At 41.6% G+C, this 23,259-nt stretch overlaps 1 protein-coding gene across 3 annotated transcripts in view; it reads left to right on the forward strand.

Annotated features, from left to right (window-relative positions):
• Nucleotides 1–1,725: 1,725 nt before the first annotated feature.
• Nucleotides 1,726–23,259, forward strand: part of LOC126257301 (mesoderm posterior protein 1) — a 93,865-nt gene continuing 72,331 nt past the window's right edge. For all 3 annotated transcript variants that reach the window (XM_049955552.1, XM_049955553.1, XM_049955554.1), the window contains exon 1: nt 1,726–1,917. The gene's annotated coding sequence lies outside the window, so the exon portion shown is untranslated. The remainder of the gene's footprint in view (nt 1,918–23,259) is intronic.

Genomic DNA, 23,259 nt, shown 5'->3' on the forward strand with positions numbered 1-23,259 from the left:
CGTCCCTGTATTGTCAGATCGAGTTCAACAGGCATCGAACTCCATCCGACGAAGTGACATCCGGCACCTGTGCAAATCAATGTATGCGCGTTTACATGCTTGTACTCAACATTCTGGCGGTTACACGGGTTATTATGTACCAGCATTTCACGTTTGCAGTGGCCTATCATGTGCTTACATTAACCTCCGATGTTGCAATATTTATCACTTAAATATGTCACATAGGCAAATGTATTCCTTAAATTTCTTTTTGAGTGTTGCGATTTTTTCCGGCAGTGTAATTATTTGGCCATTTAAATTCGAATCGTCCGCACTTCGGTCGACCCTTAGCCGTACGTTAGCGACTTACGTTATTTTTGCGGGCATACCAAAAATACAATGAACTAAATGAACTGTGCGGCTCATCCCGGCGGAGGTTCGAGTCCTCCCTCAGGCATGGATGTGTGTGTTTGTGCTTAGGATAATTAAGCTTAAATAGAGTGTAAACTTAGGGACTGATGACCTTAGTAGTTAAGTCGCATAAGATTTCACACACATTTCAACATTGGAACTAAATGAAAATGAGACCAGTAGTGGAGAGTCAGGTAGGAGACAAATCGATCAGCCACTTCGACTGATTACCGAAGAGGCAAAGGTTTATATTTCTTTTTTGAGCAGTTATATATATATATATATATATATATATATATATATATATATATATATATATATATATATATATACTGGTAGCAGTTACTTCTGTAAAATATCTGGGAGTATGCGTACAGAACGATTTGAAGTGGAATGATCATACAAAATTAATTGTTGGTAAGGCGGGTACCAGTTTGAGATTCATTGGGAGAGTCCTTAGAAAATGTAGTCCATCAACAAAGGAGGTGGCTTACAAAACACTCGTTCGACCTATACTTGAGTAATGGTCATCAGTGTGGCATCCGTACCAGGTCGGGTTGACAGAGGCGATAGAGAAGGTCCAAAGAAGAGCGGCGCGTTTCGTCACAGGGTTATCTGGTAAGCGTGATAGCGTTATGGAGATGTTTAGCAAACTCAAGTGGCAGACTCTGCAAGAGAAGTGCCCTGCATCGCGGTGTAGCTTGCTGTCCAGGTTTCGAGAGGGTGCGTTTCTGGATGAGGAATCGAATATATTGCTTCCCCCTACTTATATCTCCCGAGGAGATCACGAATTTAAAATCAGAGAGATTCGAGCGCGCACGGAGGCTTTCCGGCAGTCGTTCTTCCCGCGAACCAAACGCGACTGGAACGGCAAAGGGAGGTAATGACAGTGGCACGTAAAGTGCCCTCCGCCTCACACCGTTGGATGGCTTGCGGAGTATAAATGTAGATGTAGAATCGTATTGCAGTTAGCATTTGAACGCAATCGGTAACGTGCGCTACAGTGTGGAGCCGAGCGACCGCTACGGTCGCAGGTTCGAATCCTGCCTCGGGCATGGATGTGTGTGATGTCCTTAGGTTAGTTAGGTTTAAATAGTTCTAAGTTCTAGGCGACTGATGTCCTCAGAAGTTAAGTCGCATAGTGCTCAGAGCCATTTTTGCAACCGGTAACGTGCGCAAGTATTCAGAACCGAATTGGCCATATTTTTGTTTGTACCAGCGGCAGCGTTATTGGACCGTGGTGTCAACAGGCGGGGCAAGCGTCGCGTGTGCGGCTTATTTGCGTGGGAGGCGATTGGCTGAGTGACGGCAGTGGAGGCGCGCGAGCCGCGGCAGGTGAGGCGCCGCGCCGGCTTCCTGCGTGGCAGCTGAGCCGACCGGACGACACACGGCACACGACACGACACGCAGCAGCCACGAGGTGCGACGCCCCGGCCACACCACACGCAGCTGAGGGCGGCGGCGCGCTCCTACCTGCTGCCACACCCCACCTGCCGCTGCCTGGCTGCCCGCGACCGCGCGCTGGAGGTAATCGCTAATTATTTTCATCTGTGGGACATCATTATAGCGACCGTCCAGCGTCTTAACTTGAGCAAATGGAAGCGAACACACACGAAGCAACATTCACTGAAGACTTCGCTAGGGTTGCTTATCATTTGCTTGTATCGGTAAATGAGCGTTTTCAGCGGAGGGAATAAAAGGGAACATGGGAGGATAAGTATCTATATGTGCAAATTCTGTGAAGGCCACGTTTTTTTTTTCTTTTCTTTTTTTTTTTTTTATAAGGTAGCTGTTTACAGCTGTCAAATATTTGAAGAAATGCATCACTGAGCCATGAGCTGTACAAATAAACCTTCATTCTCTACGGCAGTGGTTCCCAACAGGTGGCCGCGGACCCCCATGGGTCCGCGAGCTACGTCAGAGGGGTCCGTAAGATGCTATTAGAATAAAAAATATATTAAATATATTTCGTATGATAACAGATTTTTTGTTTTGGCCGTTCAATATTTTTTCAATAATGAATATATCAATGTTTTTTCTAAGTACCAAAAATAGAAAACGTATAAAAAGACTCTTAATTTGGCTTTTCTAGGTACTTGATACTGTGATATGACAAGGTACCAATCATGCTCGATGAGGGGGTTATCGACAAAACTTTGTTGGGAGCCCCTGATCTACGGGTTTCGGTTAAATAACCATCTTTACAGGAGGCCCTTATTTCAAGTGTTTCCTCAAGTGAAAAGTTTAATTTTTTATTTTCAGACAATTATTATCTGTCCGTCCGTCCGTCCGATGCGAGGTAACTGCGCCGTAGTATGGGGACGCTACACCTAAACAAACATCAGGAAAAGTGGAGAAAAGACTAGTGAAAGGCTTTAATGAACGTGTGATTGCTCCTTACGCGGACAAAGATTTTGCCTTACTCCTTGACAGCTATACAGGAAAAAAGGATCAGGCATTGTACAATTTTAGTGTGGGAGTAGACGTGATTACCATTCCTCCAGGTTGTACACCTCTTGTGCAACAGTTAGATGTGTTTGGTTTTCGGCAAGTGAAATACTTTGTGAAAAGATTCTATGATTTTGCGAAGCTGCACAGGTACACAGAGCAGTATTGTTTACGTTATCGTGTGTTAATTATCAAAGTTCAGGCACTCACACATAATCAACTTCGCTCCCCAAAATTCCAGGACATGTTCAGATTTCCTTGAACATATGCAGGATTTGACGGTCTACACACGGAAAAATTTGAAAACGTTAAAAACATATGTTTTGACAGAGCACAGGGAAAACTGTGCGACTGTGAAACTGTTGCATTCATTTTTTGCAGTTTATGTGACAAACTCTAATGTTTTCATCACTTTTTTGGGAGTGATTATCACATCCACAAGAAAACCTATATCGGGCAAGGAGAAAACTCTTTTTACCCGTTCGCCAAGCGTACAAGTTAGGTAGGTTGACAACATATTCCTGTCATGTGACGCACATGCCGTCACCAGTGTCGTATAGAATATATCAGACGTGTTTTCCTGTGGAGGAATCGGTTGACCTATGACCTTGCCATCAAAGGTTTTCGGTTCCCATTGGAGAGGCACGTCCTTTCGTCTACCAATCGCACGGTTTTGCGGTGCGGTCGCAAAACACAGACACTAAAATTATTACAGTGAACAGAGGCGTCAATGAACGAACGGACAGATCATAACTTTGCGGAAATAAATAACGTTAACTTTTCACTCGAGGGAAGACTTGAACCAAGGGCCTCTCGCTCCGCACCTGCTCACGCTAACCACGGGACCACGGCGCTACTGAGCTTATTTTATCCTTGATGTTGCCTATCTTACACATGAACTGCTCAGTTTGTATATTTTCCTTATTTTTTTCATAGTTCCACACAACTTCTTCCTGTTTTCTCGATTGATCTGTGTTCAGTTTTTCAAGGCCTATCCACTGTGCCAACTTACAACTAAATCTGAGGGGGGTGCGATGGGAAGGTTCCCTTTTTATGAATGTGCAGCAATGACTCCTGCTACTCTTTGAAACTGCAGATTTAAGAGTGTTAGGTGTGGCAGAAATAGCCACTGTCCACTGTAAATTGTGACGACTCTTTGATGAGGGCCGGCCGTTGTGGCCGAGCGGTTCTAGGCGCTTCAGTCTGGAACCGCGCCAACGCTCCGGTCGCAGGTTCGAATTCTGTCTCGGGCGTGGATGTGTGTGATGTCCTTAGGTTAGTTAGGTTTAAGTACTTCTAAGTTCTAGGGGACTGATGACCTCAGATGTAAAGTCCCATAGTGCTCAGAGCCATTTGAACCATTTGAACCTTCATGTGGCGTTGGATTCAACAGATGCAGTTGCTGTGGTTAAATCTTTCATTCGTTATTACATCTTTGGATGACCCGCTCCCGTCTAGATGTATCACTTCTCTCCCCCACCGGTTTAACGGTACGTACGTAAACGGCCACAAAATAAAACTAGAAAACTGAAAGCCGAAAAACGGTTCCGCACATTTCTTCTCTTCAGTTGAAATTTTCATCACAAATACTCCGCATATGTTTTGCTTTTGTTGGTTTACGTTTGACACCAATTGTTATTCACGTTGCAAATAATAGATTTTAAGCTATATTTGTTGATGTTCGTGGCTGATTTGTGAAATTTCCTTAAACAAATATACAGAAAATATTCCCAAATCACTAGAATGTACTGTATATTATTATCGGGTAGTTTCAATTTTTCCAACAACTAATGTATGAGATGTAAATGCTATTGCTTCCACTAATGCAATAAATCCAAGAGAATTGTGGCTCCATGTCAGTAAGGTCGTACAAAAACATCACTTTTTAAAACCAGAAAACGATTTTAAAATTTACGTGAAAGATAGTCAACCTGCACATTTTATGCAGTTTTACGTTGTAAAATTACGCAGAACTGTTAAATTGATTGTGCCAACACTCCAACTTCTGTTTTCCTTCCGTTGGTTTACCGTTTTGGGGTTCTTTTCGTTCACTTTCCCTTTTAAATACCTGTATGATTAAAAACTACAAGGCAGTTCTGGTAAACGGGGCGGCCACAAATCTTTGCTTACAGTCAGTTTTTCCGTGAAGGGCTTCACAAATACTGGACAGCGATTAACGACACGTGTGACACGTAGCTCCATCTGCCGGGAAAAAAGTAATGTCTTTACGGTTCCTTTACAGAGGGCAGTCGTCCTAGAAAATTGGGAGGTAACAACCTGCATCGACTACGATATCAAAGACCATCGGGCCCCATAATCTCCTACCACAAACCGCGCACCCAGTTCCTTTTTGTGTGTGTGTGTGTGTGTGTGTGTCAAAGAGGAATTCTTTGCATAATCTGAAGGTTTTCGGTGGACCAGTAGCAGTTAGTCTGCCTATTCAGATGGCCACGGAGGTGATAAGCCAAGCTTCAGCACTCTTAAAATATGGCGTCGAGACAAGTTCGCTATCCACAATCTTTTTAAGCAACCATTTGCACTAATGAAACCGTTTTCTCCTACCTCTGGAAGCAATGCTTGAAAACATGAAACACAGTACGGCTTCAGGTTTAAGGACTTAAGTACAGAATGACAGGATGTAAGTACTTCGCCTGTCCGCTGTAGCGGAGTCATTTCGAGAGTCTTCTTAAATGAACTAGTCTTAGTTTAATCGTCAACTATACGTACACCTTCATTCACGGAATACAAAGTAATTTACTCGAACAACTCAGAGGAGGACGAAAATACATTCATATCATTTTCAAAGCAACAACTGAAGCTATTGCCGGCCGGTTGGGCCGAGCGGTTCTAGGCGCTTCAGTCTGGAACCGCGCGACCGCTACGGTCGCAGGTTCGAATCCTGCCTCGGGCATGGATGTGTGTGATGTCCTTAGGTTACTTAGGTTTAAGTAGTTCTAAGTTCTAGGGGACTGATGACCTCAGATGTTAAGTCCCATAGTGCTCAGAGCCATTTGAACTGAAGCTATTAAAATCAAGCAAGCCCATCACGTATCTAAGCGAGTGGGAAATCGCAACTTGCTTGGGGAGTGGGCCCGCTTTCGTCTTGCATACACTGTATTTCTTCATGTTTTTATTAACATTTTAACAATTCTTGTCATGTTCAGTTATCATCCCGAGCTGCTGTAAATGTTGGCTGCATTTTGTGGCAAAACTGCTACTCCCTGCAGACCACCAGTATACGTAACCCACACCGTATGTCACTCTGCCAGCGAACAGATTGGGAGAGAACTGTTTGTCCACGTACACACCACAGCTTGTCGTGCCTTATTCTCAGCTAGCCCTAAGCGAGATGTGTACACGAATGAGGCAGAGCATATGGTTTCTTGATAACGACGTCTCCTACATATAAGGACTAGTAACTAACTAAATCGCAAATGTCTTGTGTTTCTATTGGTGGTGATCGGTCTCTGTTATCATAACCATCATCTGACCCCAGTTAATTCACCACACGAGGAACCGGTGATCGGAGCCGCGGCATGTTACCGAAGATAGCTGTCACTAACTACGGTTAATGTTTACGATAATCGAAACCACTCGCCAAATCAAAATCAGATTAAGTTCCAATATATTACCAAACTTTCTTAACGTCTCCCTTTTACCAACGATTCCCATTGAGGTCTGTTAAACATTTCAGTCATAATTTACTATGGACTGCACTGACGCGTTACAAGCCTAACTGTGCATCACTGAATTTTTTCGGTGTTGGTTATCAGAATCATTTTACCCCGGAGTGTGACTATTCCCTTTTTATTGTAGTTGTGGTATAAGGTCGTCATATCTAATTTTATCACAGTGTGGTAATAATTTCCTTTTATTAGATGTTCTGCATAAATGGAGTGGGTACTTCACTCTTCAGCGCCCTTATACGTTCTTAGCACCTGACATTAAAATTTCTTGCCGTCAGCTCAATAAATTTGAATTGCTGCTTCTACATTTTAATTCATATATTCACAAACTATTCTATTTTTCTTACTATTCTGTCAAATGTATTAATTTCTTTTGTATTGTGCTATTTGTCCTGAAGGATACGTTTGTTTCGTGTTTTTGACTATGTTATTAATTTTGTATGTGCATTGCTTGTGGTATGTATGGCGTGCCATTTTCTGTTTGTGCTGGCAGATGAGCTTCCTGCTGTGAGTGTGCATTATCTGTTGCTGTTATCTTTTAGTATATTTGGATAATTTTTATTTTTAGTGTCTGCTGTCTTTATCCACATTGTAGTGCTTGTGTGTAGGCGGTATATTATCTTGCTGTTGTAACCATTGTTTTGTCCTTTGTTCATGATCATGTTTAGCTTTTCTTATTTGTTTAGTGTTCTGCATAGTCTATATGCCACGTACGCCACATATCTGATGGCTCCATTTTTTTTATTGTTAGTGAATTAATGTCTGTGCAGTGTTGTATTCACATAACTCCCCACCCAACCGCATAATGTGGAATTATAGATATTTCCTTACATACCGGCACACAATATCGTAGTACTATGGGTAGAAAACAAGGATTACCAACACCTCTGCTTCAGTATGTAAAGAAACAGGTTGTTTGTTTCTACAATATGCCAAAGACAAACTGTTAACGAACGAATCTCCGTACGAAGTAGAATTGCCGATAACTGGTGTGTTTGTACGTTGTGATTGGTTAACAGAAAATAGTTGTTTTTAAGGCATTAAAGCTTATTTATCTGAACAACGTTTTCCAGTACATAGTGACATTAAATGTTTTCAGTTTTCTTTCAGTAACACATACAAGTTTAACAACAATGCTAAGTTACATACAAAGTTTACGAGCTCAGCCTCAGCAGAGTAGAGTACCCGTCAATGACCGTTAATGACTACAAAAGATAGTGCGCGCTATACAGGGTGTTACAAAAAGGTACGGCCAAACTTTCAGGAAACATTCCTCACACACAAAGAAAGAAAATACGTTATGTGGACATGTGTCCGGAAACGCTTACTATCCATGTTAGAGCTTATTTTATTACTTCTCTTCAAATCACATTAATCATGGAATGGAAACACACAACAACAGAACGTACCAGCGTGACTTCAAACACTTTGTTACAGGAAACGTTCAAAATGTCCTCCGTTAGTGAGGATACATGCATCCACCCTCCGTTGCATGGAATCCCTGATGCGCTGATGCAGCCCTGGAGAATGGCGTATTGTATCACAGCCGTCCACAATACGAGCACGAAGAGTCTCTACATTTGGTACCGGGGTTGCGTAGACATGAGCTTTCAAATGCCCCCATAAATGAAAGTCAAGAGGGTTGAGGTCAGGAGAGCGTGGAGGCCACGGAATTGGTCCGCCTCTACCAATCCATCGGTCACCGAATCTGTTGTTGAGAAGCGTACGAACACTTCGACTGAAATGTGCAGGAGCTCCATCGTGCATGAACCACATGTGTCGTACTTGTAAAGGCACATGTTCTAGCAGCACAGGTAGAATATCCCGTATGAAATCATGATAACGTGCTCCATTGAGCGTAGGTGGAAGAACATGGGGCCCAATCAAGACATCACCAACAATGCCTGCCCAAACGTTCACAGAAAATCTGTGTTGATGACGTGATTGCACAATTGCGTGCGGATTCTCGTCAGCCCACACATGCTGATTGTGAAAATTTACAATTTGATCACGTTGGAATGAAGCCTCATCCGTAAAGAGAACATTTGCACTGACATGAGGATTGACACATTGTTGGATGAACCATTCGCAGAAGTGTACCCGTGGAGGCCAATCAGCTGCTGATAGTGCCTGCACACGCTGTACATGGTGCGGAAACAACTGGTTCTCCCGTAACACTCTCCATACAGTGACGTGGTCAACGTTACCTTGTACAGCAACAACTTCTCTGACGCTGACATTAGGGTTATCGTCAACTGCACGAAGAATTGCCTCGTCCATTGCAGTTGTCCTCGTCTTTCTAGGTCTTCCCCAGTCGCGAGTCATAGGCTGGAATGTTCCGTGCTCCCTAAGACGCCGATCAATTTCTTCGAACGTCTTCCTGTCGGGACACCTTCGTTCTGGAAATCTGTCTCGATACAAACATACCGCGCCACGGCTATTGCCCCGTGCTAATCCGTACATCAAATGGGCATCTGCCAACTCCGCATTTGTAAACATTGCACTGACTGCAAAACCACGTTCGTGATGAACACTAACCTGTTGATCCTACGTACTGATGTGCTTGATGCTAGTACTGTAGAGCAATGAGTCGCATGTCAACACAAGCACCGAAGTCAACATTACCTTCCTTCAATTGGGCCAACTGGCGGTGAATCGAGGAAGTACAGTACATACTGACGAAACTAAAATGAGCTCTAACATGGAAATTAAGCGTTTCCGGACACATGTCCACATAACATCTTTTCTTTATTTGTGTGTGAGGGATGTTTCCTGAAAGTTTGGCCGTACCTTTTTGTAACACCCTGTAGAAGTGGTGAACACACTATCGAAGCATGCGCTGACCAAGAAATGTAGTTTTTTTCGTACACGATTCTCTGCGTTACCAGTTGTTAAGTTGTCGATACGATTATGTTGGGAACATCAGTGTTGTTGAAGCTAGTGTAGTAAAATCTTTGTTTTAAGAGCAAAGAATACATCGCAAACCAAACGTGGCAACATTTGGAACCACTTCTACAAAACACCGCTACTAGAAAAATTCTATCCTTTCAGGCTGGGAAAACGGATGATCCAACACTGTTGGCGCCGCTGCTGTTTTCAAACAATAGAAGCAGTACTGCTAATTAAAATCACCTTTGATGGGTCCTGAACTAAAATGAACGTCTTTATTGACACATGATAAGTGACAGATTGCTGTCAAGTAACGAAAAGTTAATGAAGCTACAAAATTTCAACTTTTCTTTCTTTATTTATTTATTTTACACGACGCAACTTCAAAATTTCTCCTAACTGTGGAAAGTGAACTAAGTCGTAAATCGAGACTTCGTTCGATGGAGAAATGTTTTTGGTTATTATACTGCACCAAAGAGGACTGTGTCTTCTGTAAGTGGTGTGCATTTTTCGCTAAGACAAGTTCGAATAAAGGTACTCGTCAAAATGTTGGAGCCCTGGTAACCTCCTAGTTTTCGAAGTGGAAGCATGCTCTTCAGTATTTCAACTTCCATGCAAGCAACGCTTATCATAAGGCTGCAGTAATCGATGGAGACCGTTTTGTTCACACGATGATGAGAAAGACAATAGGCGTAAAACATTGTCTGGACCAAGGCTGGGTGGTTCAGGAAGAAAAAAATAGAAAATGGACGTCAGGAAATTGCATCAAGGGGACACGAGGACATCGGCCTTGTTGAAGTCTATATACAAGATAACAAGAACATGGGCAACTTTCGCGCCATTCTAAAACATAGCGCGAGAGGTGACGAAAACCTGTGAGCAAGTTTCGAAGAACCTGGTAAACGTGACAAGTACATTAGTGCACCAATCCAAAATCAGATCGTCAGTTGCAGCGATAACCAACTCCTGCGAAATATTATTCAGCGCATTAATGACGCCAAAGGTTCCACGGGTCTTCTGGATGAAACTGATGATGTTGCTAGAATAGACCTACTCTTCCTTTGTGCCCGTTAGATTTCCCCGGATTTGAGGATTCGTGGAATTTTTTCCAGTGTTCAACGTGACTGGCAAATAATTAGGTGAAGGTATAACAGAAAATTTGGTAAAATTTGTCTTGATGTTTCATTTTTACGAAGAAACGGCTATAACAGTGCTGCATCCATGTTCAGAAAATCCCGTAGAGCTCAGGCATTCATACAACAGGAGTACCCTTAACTGTATATTCTCACTGTGCAGCTCATACTTTCAATTTGGTAGTCGTCGACACACGCGAAGTTGTACGTACCATTTTTTTTCACTAGGAACACTGGAAAAGATACATAATTTCTTTGGGTCACCAAAGAGAAGGCATTTAAATGACGCCCTTGAATCATTAACCGACGTTCGAGCAAGGTCTTTGAAACGTACCACATTTAGTAGATGGATTGAGCGTCTTCGCAGTGCACAAGACTTGTGTTGTTTCGGCTGTAGTGAAGATTCAAGAATTTGACAAAAAGACCACACCTCACGACCCCATGATTCTGTTAGCAGTCACCACCAAGGGAGATTTTGTCGTCTGCTCGGTTACACGTTCTGTACAGTTTGCGCTGGGTGAGTCCATCTGTCGTCAACTTCAGCTCCAAGATATGGATTTTGCAAAGCCAATCAACATCGCCAGGGATCTCAAAAGGGAATTGCTGGCCATATCAGAAAACGTTGATTGTACTTTCAGCTGGGTTTTCTTTAGAAGCCAAGGAACTGGCATTGGCCATTGGAGCTGAAATCAAGCAACCACGCATTTCTACAAAGCAAGCACATCGTGCAAATCAGCCTAAAGTGTCTGTCTTCATACCCTTTCTGGACGCCTTCATTAGTTCATTACAGGATCTGTTCTTGACATAGTGCGAACTTTTAACAGCTTTAATTGCCTTCTACCACGAAAAAGTGAAGACATAAGTATCATTGATGGAGCCACGAAAGCCAGTCTGTCTGCGACCGTCAGATCTTTTCCAATATGTTTCGGTCTCTACAGCCCCCGGCAACTCTACCAGTGACAGCGGCAACGAATGAGCCCAGTTTCTCCATCCTGAAGAGAATCAAGACATACCTAAGGAACAGAACTAGCGAGACACGTCTGATTGGGCTCACCATGATGAAACTCAGCTAGAAGAAAGGACTGACGTCCAAACTGTGACAAGTGATATGACAAAACAAGGACACTGCCGTTTTCCTTTTCTCTTTTAAATTTCTAGTAAATGGTACTGCGAACGGCTGAAAGCAAGGGGAAACTACAGCCGTAATTTTTCCCGACGACATGCAGCTTTACTGTATGATTAAATGATGATGGCGTCCTCTTGGGTAAAATATTCCGGAGGTAAAATAGTCCCCCATTCGGATCTCCGGGCGGGGACTACTTAAGAGGATGTCGTTATCAGGAGAATGAAAACTGGCGTTCTACGGGTCGGAGCGTAGAATGTCAGATCCCTTAATCGGGCAGGTAGGTTAGAAAATTTAAAAAGGGAAATGGATAGGTTAATGTTAGATATAGTGGGAATTAGTGAAGTTCGGTGGCAGGAGGAAACAGACTTCTGGTCAGGTGACTACAGGGTTATAAACACAAAATCAAATAGGGGTAATGCAGGAGTAGGTTTAATAATGAATAGGAAAATAGGAATGCGGGTAAGCTACTACAAACAGCATAGTGAACGCATTATTGTGGCCAAGATAGATACGAAGCCCACACCTGCTACAGTAGTACAAGTTTATATGCCAACTAGCTCTGCAGATGACGAAGAAATTGAAGAAATGTATGATGAAATAAAGGAAATTATTCAGATAATGAAGGGAGACGAAAATTTAATAGTCATGGGTGACTGGAATTCGAGTGTAGGAAAAGGGAGAGAAGGAAACATAGTTGGTGAATACGGATTGGGGCTAAGAAATGAAAGAATGGTAGAATTTTGCACAGAGCATAACTTAATCATAGCTAACGCTTGGTTTAAGAATCATGAAAGAAGGTTGTATACATGGAAGAACCCGGGAGATACTAAAAGGTATCAGATAGATTATATAATGGTAAGACAGAGATTTAGGAACCACGTTTTAAATTGTAAGACATTTCCAGGGGCAGATGTGGACTCTGACCACAATCTATTGGTTATGACCTGTAGATTAAAACTGAAGAAACTGCAAAAAGGTGGGAATTTAAGGAGATGGGACCTGGATAAACTGAAAGAACCAGAGGTTGTACAGAGTTTCAGGGAGAGCATAAGGGAACAATTGACAGGAATGGGGGAAAGAAATACAGTAGAAGAAGAATGGGTAGCTTTGAGGGATGAAGTAGTGAAGGCAGCAGAGGATCAAGTAGGTAAAAAGACGAGGTCTAGTAGAAATCCTTGGGTAACAGAAGAAATATTGAATTTAATTGATGAAAGGAGAAAATATAAAAATGCAGTAAATGAAGCAGGCAAAAAGGAATACAAACGTCTCAAAAATGAGATCGACAGGAAGTGCAAAATGGCTAAGCAGGGATGGCTAGAGGACAAATGTAAGGATGTAGAGGCTTATGTCACTAGGGGTAAGATAGATACTGCCTACAGGAAAATTAAAGAGACCTTTGGAGATAAGAGAACGACTTGTATGAATATCAAGAGCTCAGATGGAAACCCAGTTCTAAGGAAGGAAGGGAAAGCAGAAAGGTGGAAGGAGTATATAGAGGGTCTATACAAGGGCGATGTACTTGAGGACAATATTATGGAAATGGAAGAGGATGTAGATGAAGATGAAATGGGAGATACGATACTGCGTGAAGAGTTTGACAGAGCACTGAAAGACCGGAGTCGAAACAAGGCCCCCGGAGTAGACAACATTCCATTGGAACTACTGACGGCCTTGGGAGAGCCAGTCCTGACAAAACTCTACCATCTGGTGAGCAAGATGTATGAAACAGGCGAAATACCCTCAGACTTCAAGAAGAATATAATAATTCCAATCCCAAAGAAAGCAGGTGTTGACAGATGTGAAAATTACCGAACTATCAGTTTCATAAGACACACCTGCAAAATACTAACGCGAATTCTTTACAGACGAATGGAAAAACTAGTACAAGCCGACCTCGGAGAAGATCAGTTTGGATTCCGTAGAAATTTCGGAACACGTGAGGCAATACTGACCTTACGACTCAACTTAGAAGAAAGATTAAGGAAAGGCAAACCTACATTTCTAGCATTTGTAGACTTAGAGAAAGCTTTTGACAATGTTGACTGGAATACTCTTTCAAATTCTAAAGATGGCAGGGGTAAAATACAGGGAGCGAAAGGCTATTTACAATTTGTACAGAAACCAGATGGCAGTTATAAGAGTCGAGGGACTTGAAAGGGAAGCAGTGGTTGGGAAGGGAGTAAGACAGGGTTGTAGCCTCTCCCCGATGTTATTCAATCTGTAAATTGAGCAAGCAGTAAAGGAAACAAAAGAAAAATTCGGAGTAGGTATTAAAATCCATGGAGAAGAAATAAAAAGTTTGAGGTTCGCCGATGACATTGTAATTCTGTCAGAGACAGCAAAGGACTTGGAAGAGCAGTTGTATGGAATGGACAGTGTCTTGAAAGGAGGATATAAGATGAACATCAACAAAAGCAAAACGAGGATAAGGGAATGTAGTCGAATTAAGTCGGGTGATGCTGAGGGAATTAGATTAGGAAATGAGACACTTAAAGTAGTAAAGGAGTTTTGCTATTTGGGGAGCAAAATAGCTGATTATGGTCGAAGTAGAGAGGATATAAAATGTAGACTGGCAATGGGAAGGAAAGCGTTTCTGAAGAAAAGGAATTTGCTAACATCCAGTATAGATTTAAGTGTCAGGAAGTCATTTCTGAAAGTATTTGTATGGAGTGTAGCCATGTATGGAAGTGAAACATGGACGATAAATAGTTTGGACAAGAAGAGAATAGAAGCTTTCGAAATGTGGTGCTACAGAAGAATGCTGAAGATTAGATGGGTAGATCACATAACTAATGAGGAAGTACTGAATAGGATTGGGGAGAAGAGAAGTTTGTGGCACAACTTGACCAGAAGACGGGATCGGTTGGTAGGACATGTTCTGAGGCATCAAGGGATCACCAATTTAGTATTGGAGGGCAGCGTGGAGGGTAAAAATCGTAGAGGGAGACCAAGAGATGAATACACCAAGCAGATTCAGAAGGATGTAGGTTGCAGTAGGTACTGGGAGATGAAGAAGCTTGCACAGGATAGAGTAGCATTGAGAGCTGCATCAAACCAGTCTCAGGACTGAAGACCACAACAACAACAAGAACAGTAAATGGTTCAATCATCTGTTCTACTTATGTGTATTTAATTACCAGAAATGGGCAGACTTTATATTCTTCAAAGTAAATTAACAAGAGATTATAAAAATAGGCAGTTAATAGAATCGGTGCAGAAAATTCTCTTAGCAACTAGATCATGTTTTATTAACATCGTTCAAACCTCGAAACCTTACAAAATTGATCTCATGATGTAATTCCTGACTTCAATAAATCGTTTTCGCAATTTTATTATTGTTTCAACTAAACAAATGTAAAGCAATGATACACCTTATTCTTATAATTTTGCACATTAAATTAGTACGGATCAGTAAATTAGTACGGATCATTAAAATTAATTTTCAGTTTCAGCTGTTGTAAAATGAAAGGTATACCGCCCCACCGAAACAAAATTGTAAATACGTCACTGGTCTTGTGTGTTATCATGCCTGTAGCTATTTCTATTCTGAAAATACTGAAGCTGTGTTGTTTTTGGATTTTGTAATTTTGATGTTGTAAAAGACGTGACTTTTCTTACTCACACAATAAACATAATTAATGTCCTAGAAATGTTGGAAATTATAAACAAAACACGTAAAATGAACTGCCATAAACTGGAACAAATACAGTTTATTTGCCAGTACTGGGTAGTAACAGAACTATTCACGTAAAATAAGGACCCAAAATTATTCCAGTGGGGTCCATAGTTTAATGTCAGACAACAAGTCCAAAGATGTGGGAGCGGTCTTCATATTTCATATGATGTTTCCAAGAAGCCACAGAATCTACACCCAAAATTGTGTCTGTGGACCCATAGTTTAATGTCAGACAACAAATCCAAATATGTGCGAGCGATCTTCATATTTCATATGATGTTAACCCATCACAAGCAGGTTTGTTGGTGCCTAGTCTTCAATACTGAGTACGACTGATACGACGCACGAAGTCCAAAATGGAAAAATAGGAGGATAAAGCTAAAAATAATGGGAATATCTTTGGATTTGTAGGCTGACATAGTTTAATGTCAGACAACAAATCCAAAGATGTGCAGCATTCTTCATATTTCATGATTTCGCAAAATCTATAAATAATGGGTCCTTTGAAAGGGCACTGCCGATTTCCTTCCCAACTATTCAAATTCGAACTATTCCTTGTCACAGTCGGGTCGTTAATCCCTGATTCAGCTAGGTGATTAGTTCCAAGTTCCGTAGATCATATGCACAATAACCACTTATATTGGAAGATTATCAACGACTCTTATAACTATATATTTCACTCTTTGCTGTATCAGAATCAGTTTTAGTTGGAAGGGGAGACCATTTTTCCCTCTAGCATAATATTTATGAATATTTGTGTCAATATCAGACAGCAATATATGAATCAGGAACCACGATTTCTTTCCGCGCGCTGTACGAGATTGGAATAATATAGAATTGTGAAGATAGTTCAATGAACCCTCTGCCAGGAACTTAAATGTGATTTGCAGCGTATCCATGTAGATGTAGATGAGGGAACACTCTGTATTCATATGTGGGAGGATGTTGCTTCTAACCGCCATCCGGTCACTCAGAATTAATTTTTGCATGATTTCCCAAAATCTATAAATGCTGGGATGGGTCCTTTGAAAGGGCACTGCCGATTTCCTTCTCAAATTTTCAAATTCGAATTGTTCCTTGTCGCAGTCGGGTCGTTAACCCCTGATTCAGCTAGTTGATTAGTTGCAAGTTCCGTAGAACATACGCAAAATGACCACTTCTATTGGAAGCTTATCAACGAGTCTTATAACTAAATATTTCACTCTTTCCTGTATCAAAATCAGATTTAGTTGGAAGGGGAGATCATTTTTCCCTCTAGCATAATATTTATGAATATTTGCATCAATATCAGATAGCAATATATTGATGATAATAAATGTCGTTTCTGAATAAATCTACTGTGAAACTGTGGCTAATATTTCCTATTGCTCAAATACAGGTCTCTAAGAGGTACGAGTGTGACGCTCAAAAATAATACTAAGTCATTTCTTTTATGCTATGAACATGTTTTGCCTATGTGTGGAGTTCCTCAGAAACTTATGCCACAGGACGTCAATCAAAATAGGCTAAATATTTTAAGTTTCCGATTTCTATGTCCCCAAAATTCGTAATTATTCTTATGGCAAAAGCAGCTGAAGCTAAAAGTATTTGCCGATCACCGATATGGTTTTTCCCTTTTATGTTTTCGTCAGTATGCATACCCAAGAACTGGCTGGTACACTAGATTAACAAGAGGAGCGGTACTTTTGATAGTTCAGAACAAACTTTTAAATAGCACATTTGTGCAAAAATAGTTCATAACTGTAACAAAAACATCATTTATTTGTTTTTCGTATGGATATTTCTTTACTCGATTTGATAATAACACTTGTTTTACCAACTGAGACATGGTCGCGTGTACAAACAGTGATCCAATAGTGTCAAATGTTTTTTTTTTATTTTACCAATCTTCGATCACACTATCAATTCTTTAGAAGATGACCGGTTTTAGTCCGTAATGACCATCCTCAGATCTTTTTTACACCATGCCCTAAAGTGATAGGGCCATAATGGCATCGTCAAAACATATAAATATAATCAACACAGCATCGTCACATATATCTAAAATATACAAATATAACAAAAAACAAATAACACTTGTATCACCTACCAAAACGACTAATTCTGTCTCCTGGGTAAAATAAAAACGATAGGAACAGTAGCAGTCCCATCAAATAGCCCTGGGATGATGTGGTGTCCGCGTTTGTACTATTCGAACATCATGTTTCTGCATCCTCTTTCGTAAACAGGAAGTAAATGAGGCACATTCATAATGGAATGTTGTGGCTGACGCAATCAAATCGCTTCGAGAAGTGGCAGGATACCCCAACTGGTGCTATTTTATCATATGAAAATTTTGAGTGAACAAATAGTTGCCTCAGTACACAAGTTCTCATGAAATCGAAACTGTGATTTACTATGTGTTCCGTTAGCATACAAGTAGGTTACAGCCCTGCAGCACATTACCTTCACGAAAGGTTTCGAAAAAGTATGTGAGGAGTGAGACAGTCCGGTAGATATTGATCTCTCTGGACCCACTTTTCCTATAAAGAGGCATAATAGTGGCACGTTTTAATCTCTCTGGGTAATACCCTGAATCAGTTATGTACTACATACGCGACTGAGTCGCAAACTTGTTGTATCTCACTGCAGTTGTCATCAACGCCATTTAAACTTTAAAATTTGAGGGCCATTGTGATTGTCCGTATTTCGGAGTGAGATGGGTGAGAAACTTTCATTTGACTATATTTTCCCTGCATTGCTTCTTCTTTTTCTCTCAACTTCCTCCTCATTTTCCTGCAGAACCTAATTATTAAAAATATATGCCCACATGAAACGCATTTTATCATGCTCCCATTAACTGTAATATAAGCAGTGCCGTTTCTTTCGATGTCTATCTTTTAACAATATTCCGTATTGATTTCAATTTATTATATTATCTGTATTAATTTCTAAAGAAACAGAGAGTACTGCGCGATAGTTGGAAAACATTATGTAGAGAAATGCTCAAGGAAACACGTTTGACTGCTAAAAGGGCAATGCTTGAAGCCTTCAGCGACTAACTTACCAGATTCTTATCCCAAGACTTCTCAAGAACGCAAACAAATTCTGGTGATGTGAAAAGGCTGCCAGAGGCACCATAGTTAATGGCCAGACACTGCGGTATGACACAGGGAGTCAAATGAAGAATATCAGACCAAAGTGGAAGTTATGAACTGTTTCCAAACTTCCTTTGCAAAGGAATATCCAGGAGTACTGCCCCTGTATAAGTATCGTTTCACTGCTCAAATGAATGATATGCAGACGAGTGTCAGTGGCATTGGCAGATAGCTAGAACTGAACAAAACCCCAGAACCCAATAGACTGTCTACCAGATACTGTCTCCTATACAGAATTTCTGGTTGAATTATCTTCTATTTTCACAACAACCCTCAAACGAAAAATTATACCAAGAATTAGGCGTATACAAGAGTTAAAAATGTCTACAATAAGGATAGCAGAAGAGATCACAAAACTCCTGGTCACTTCTTTGACCTCCATCTGTCGTAGAATTTTAGAAAATAATATCTCGTGCGGAACGACAACATCCACCCCATTCAACATGGGTTCCCAAAACATCCGCAATTCGAAACCAACCTCGCGCTTTTATAACACTACAATCTGGAAACTGTGGGTCACGCTAATCGCATGGACGTACATTTCTTCTCTTCCGAAAAGTATTTGACAGTCCAATGCTTACTAACGAAAGTATATCACATCGGGTATCAAAAGCTAGAAGCGAGGACGTCGTAGAAGGTAGGACGCAGCATGTTTTCTTGAATGGTCATCAGTGGATGTAAAAATAACGTCACTTGTGCCCTGGGGAAGTGAGATGCGACCTTTTCTCTTCATGTTGTACGTTAGTTACCTGATATACAATATTAATAGTAAGCTAAAACATTTCACAGATGATTGTTATCTACAATGATTTACAATCCGAAAGAAATTGCACAAATAATCAGATTTTGATAATGTGATTCTTGAGTTTCTCCCGGCGTATTTGATAATCAAAATATCCACGGGTGTACTGCCGGTCTATAGTGTCCAACGGGCACAATATTTTGGCAATCATACATGTCGCCATCATCAGGTGAACAGACGGACTGATCTCCTGTGAACGTGCCGGCACGGAGATCCGTACGCTATGGCTGCTTAGAGGGAACTGGCTTCGGTCGCGGCGGCGGCCGATTTAAATACCCTCCGCCCGCGGCGCGCTCCCTCCGCCGTCCGCGCCCCGCGCCACGGTCGCGCGGTGGAACAGATTGCGACGGCGTCTGAGATGACATCGGAGTGATGGCTCTGTCCGCCGTGGTCGTCACAGCTATACGTTTGCTCGATTTACTCTTGATTAACCCAATCGCTGGTTCCCAAGCCTTGCTAAGATTATAGCCACAGTCACGGTTTATGAGGTCGTCATTGGTGAAACGGAGGCTAAATTACCTTTCCTTGACGTCAAGAGAAGGGCTAACGGCACCCTAGGTCATGGGGTGTATCGAAAGACAACGCACACTGATCTGTATTTGCACGAAGACAGCTGCCACCACCCTTCACAAAGAAATGGGGTACTTAAAACTCTAGTACATAGGGCGCGCACTATCTCTGACGCAGAGAGTCTACCCCAGGAATTGGAACATCTGAGAACTGTATTTCGAAAAAATGGGTACTCAGAGTGGCAGATTCAACGTGCTCTCCGCCCAACCACTACAGCACAACCGGTGGAGATGGATGAAATCACGAGGGAGGACGTAGGCGCTGCGTTTATTCCATATACAGGCGCACTCTCGAGGAAAATCGCCCGCATTCTGAAGAAACACTGGGTCGGAACTGTGTTTTGTCCTCCGAATAAAACTCGTGCACTGGTGGGGAGCGCCAAAGATGACCTCGGTTTGAGGAAGGCCGGCGTGTACCAGATTCCGTGTCAATGTGGCAAGTCGTATATTGGTCAGACGATGCGTACCGTCGAGGATCGATGCCGTGAACACAAGAGGCACACTCGACTGATGAATCCGAGCAAGTCGGCGGTCGCTGAACATTGTTTGTCGGAAAATCACGCTATGGAGTATGAACGCACGAGGATTCTGGTACAGACGTCGAGATACTGGGACAGCGTTGTTAGAGAGGCCATCGAAATTCGCACCAATGACGACCTCATAAACCGCGACTGTGGCTATAATCTTAGCAAGGCTTGGGAACCAGCGATCGGGTTAATCAAGAGTACATCGAGCAAACGTTAAGTTGTGACGACCACGGCGGACAGAGCCATCACACCGACGTCATCTCAGACGCCGTCGCAATCTGTTCCATTGCGCGACCGTGGCGCGGGGTGCGGACGGTGGAGGGAGCGCGCGCGGGCGGAGAGTATTTAAATCGCCCGCCGCCGCGACTGAAGCCAGTTCCCTCTGAGCAGCCATAGCGTACGGATCTCCGTGCCGACACGTTCACAGGAGCTCAGTCCGTCAGTTCACCTGATGATGGCGACATGTATGACCGCCGAAATATTGTGCCCGTTGGACACTATAGACCGGCAGTACACCCGTGGATATTTAGATTTTGATAATATTTCAAAGTATTGCAAATTTTGTGAAGCTGGCTTTAAATGTTCAGGAATGCAGAACTGGGCACTACGCAGTACCAAAACTATAATATAAAAGAGACACAGTTGGACACATTCAACTAATACAAATACTTGAATGTAACACTTTGCGGCAATATAAAATGATCAGTAGTAAGTGAGTAAGTGGACTAGGATATGGACTTCGGTGTTTGGTAGGATACTTGGAAAATACCCCAAATATGCCGCGAAATCTACTTACAGTGTGTAAAAAAACCAGGTTTAAGTGAGGAATCTAGGAAGATTCTTCAGCCCATTACGTACCACTGTCTGGACAAATTCACCCAAATTGCAGCTCGCATACAGGTGTACGAGCAATCATTCTTCGAACTTTCCACGGGTGGGAAGAAGCCATAACAAGCTGTACAGTGGAATCCCCTCTTCCAAGCACGTTGCAGTGCTTTCTAGAGAATATATGTAGATGTACGTAAAGGTAGATGAAAATTCTTGTTAAGAAATAAGTTGAATTTATAGTTGGCAATAGGCTCATTGTAAACTTAACTTCAGCCAATATTTTTTAACCTTTTATTGAAACCCTCATTACTTTTCTCTTACTCACAGTCATTATCTTTTTTCTGTTTCTGGTCTGGACATGGAGCTAAGTTCTGTATAGTGCATGAATACATTGTATGAATACATTACCCCAAAGCGTGCAACTGTCTTGAGCTATTCTTGAGTGGAAGTTTTTCGTTGAAAGTAAATTGTAAGTGGCTAATAGCATATTTCGATAATTAGAAAGGTCAGTGTTGGTCGTAATATTCATGGTTTATTGACAGCAAAATCGATTTTCATTCACATAGTGATCATCTTCAGTGTTGTGATCGTTTCATAGCTTTGGTTAGTGATAATAACTTGACACCAGTTCCTATGAGTTTAATTTGTACACCATAGCACTGAAGATGATGACTATGTGATTGAAAATCGATTTTGCTGTCAATAAACCATCAATATTACGACCAACGCTGACCTTCTTTCTAATTTCACGTATATGGTCGTTGTGCACACAGCACTCTATGGAGTCGCCAATCAATATTTAGATAACTTTTCATGTCATATTATTTTAAAAACTTTTCATTGAAGTCACTGAAAATTGACAATCCCTTCTTTATGTATGGGAGATAGCACAGTAAGACATCAACATTTTTTCGTGGAAATTTCCCAGTTGCCCAGTGGTGACCGGTAACAATAGAAATAACTTTAACAAGTACTACATTAATTCACAAGCAGATGCTTCTATATCGTGATCTACACAAAAATTAATTGTTTATATGTTCTTTTTCCAGTTCGCAGTCACTTTCCTTAGGACAGTTGAAACGTCCCCTTATAAAAATTTATGAATGACTGTGCTGATAAACCTCTTACATTATTTGCTTTTCAAACAGCTGAGCAAAACTGAACGTACTCAGACATTACTCTCTTTACTTATTCTGACCAACACTAAACTGACACACAATAATTTTAGCGCAACGCAATCTGACTTTTAATAATCCTACAAAAGAATGGCCCTGACTAACAATAACCTATACCTTTCACGAATCACTTACCTCACAAAAATCTTCGTTACTCAAACTACTGCAATACAGCGAGCACCAACACTGCCACCTAAATAAAAGATTCTAACTACTGAAGGCACTAACTACTGATAGGCATAGCTAGCAAATGAAAGATTTTGATAAAGAACAATCAATGTATTTACCTTAACATTGTTCAAAAGTCATATATATATATATATATATATATATATATATATATATATATATCAGTTCATGACATCCAGTCTTACAAATTTACTGTCTGTGATGGACACGTCCAGATCATCCGCTCTCAAAACTCCGCCATCTCTCTCCCCACATCCACCACTGCTGGCAGCTCACCTGCAACTGCGCAACGCTACGCGCTGTTAACAGGCAACTGCCCAACACTACAATAGCCAACAACAATGCCAACTAGCCACAGACTGCACACAGCACAGCCAGTGATTTTCATACAGAGCGCTACGTGGCGTTACCAATAAAAAAACCTATACAGCCTACTTACACAGTGACAATTGTTACATTGCCTATTATAGACCTACATTGAGGTGCCAAAGTGACGGGGTGCCTCCTAACATCATGTCGGACCTCATTTTGTCCGGTGCGGTGCAGCAGTTCGACGTGGCATGGACTCAACAAGCGTCGGAAGTCACCTGCAAAAATACTGAGCCGTGCTGCCCCTATACCGTCAATAATTGCAAAAGTGTTGCCGGGGCTAGATTTTGTGCGTGGACTGATCTCTCACTATGT

Source organism: Schistocerca nitens, chromosome 1 (assembly GCF_023898315.1).
Source record: "Schistocerca nitens isolate TAMUIC-IGC-003100 chromosome 1, iqSchNite1.1, whole genome shotgun sequence".
Classification (NCBI taxonomy): domain Eukaryota; kingdom Metazoa; phylum Arthropoda; class Insecta; order Orthoptera; family Acrididae; genus Schistocerca; species Schistocerca nitens.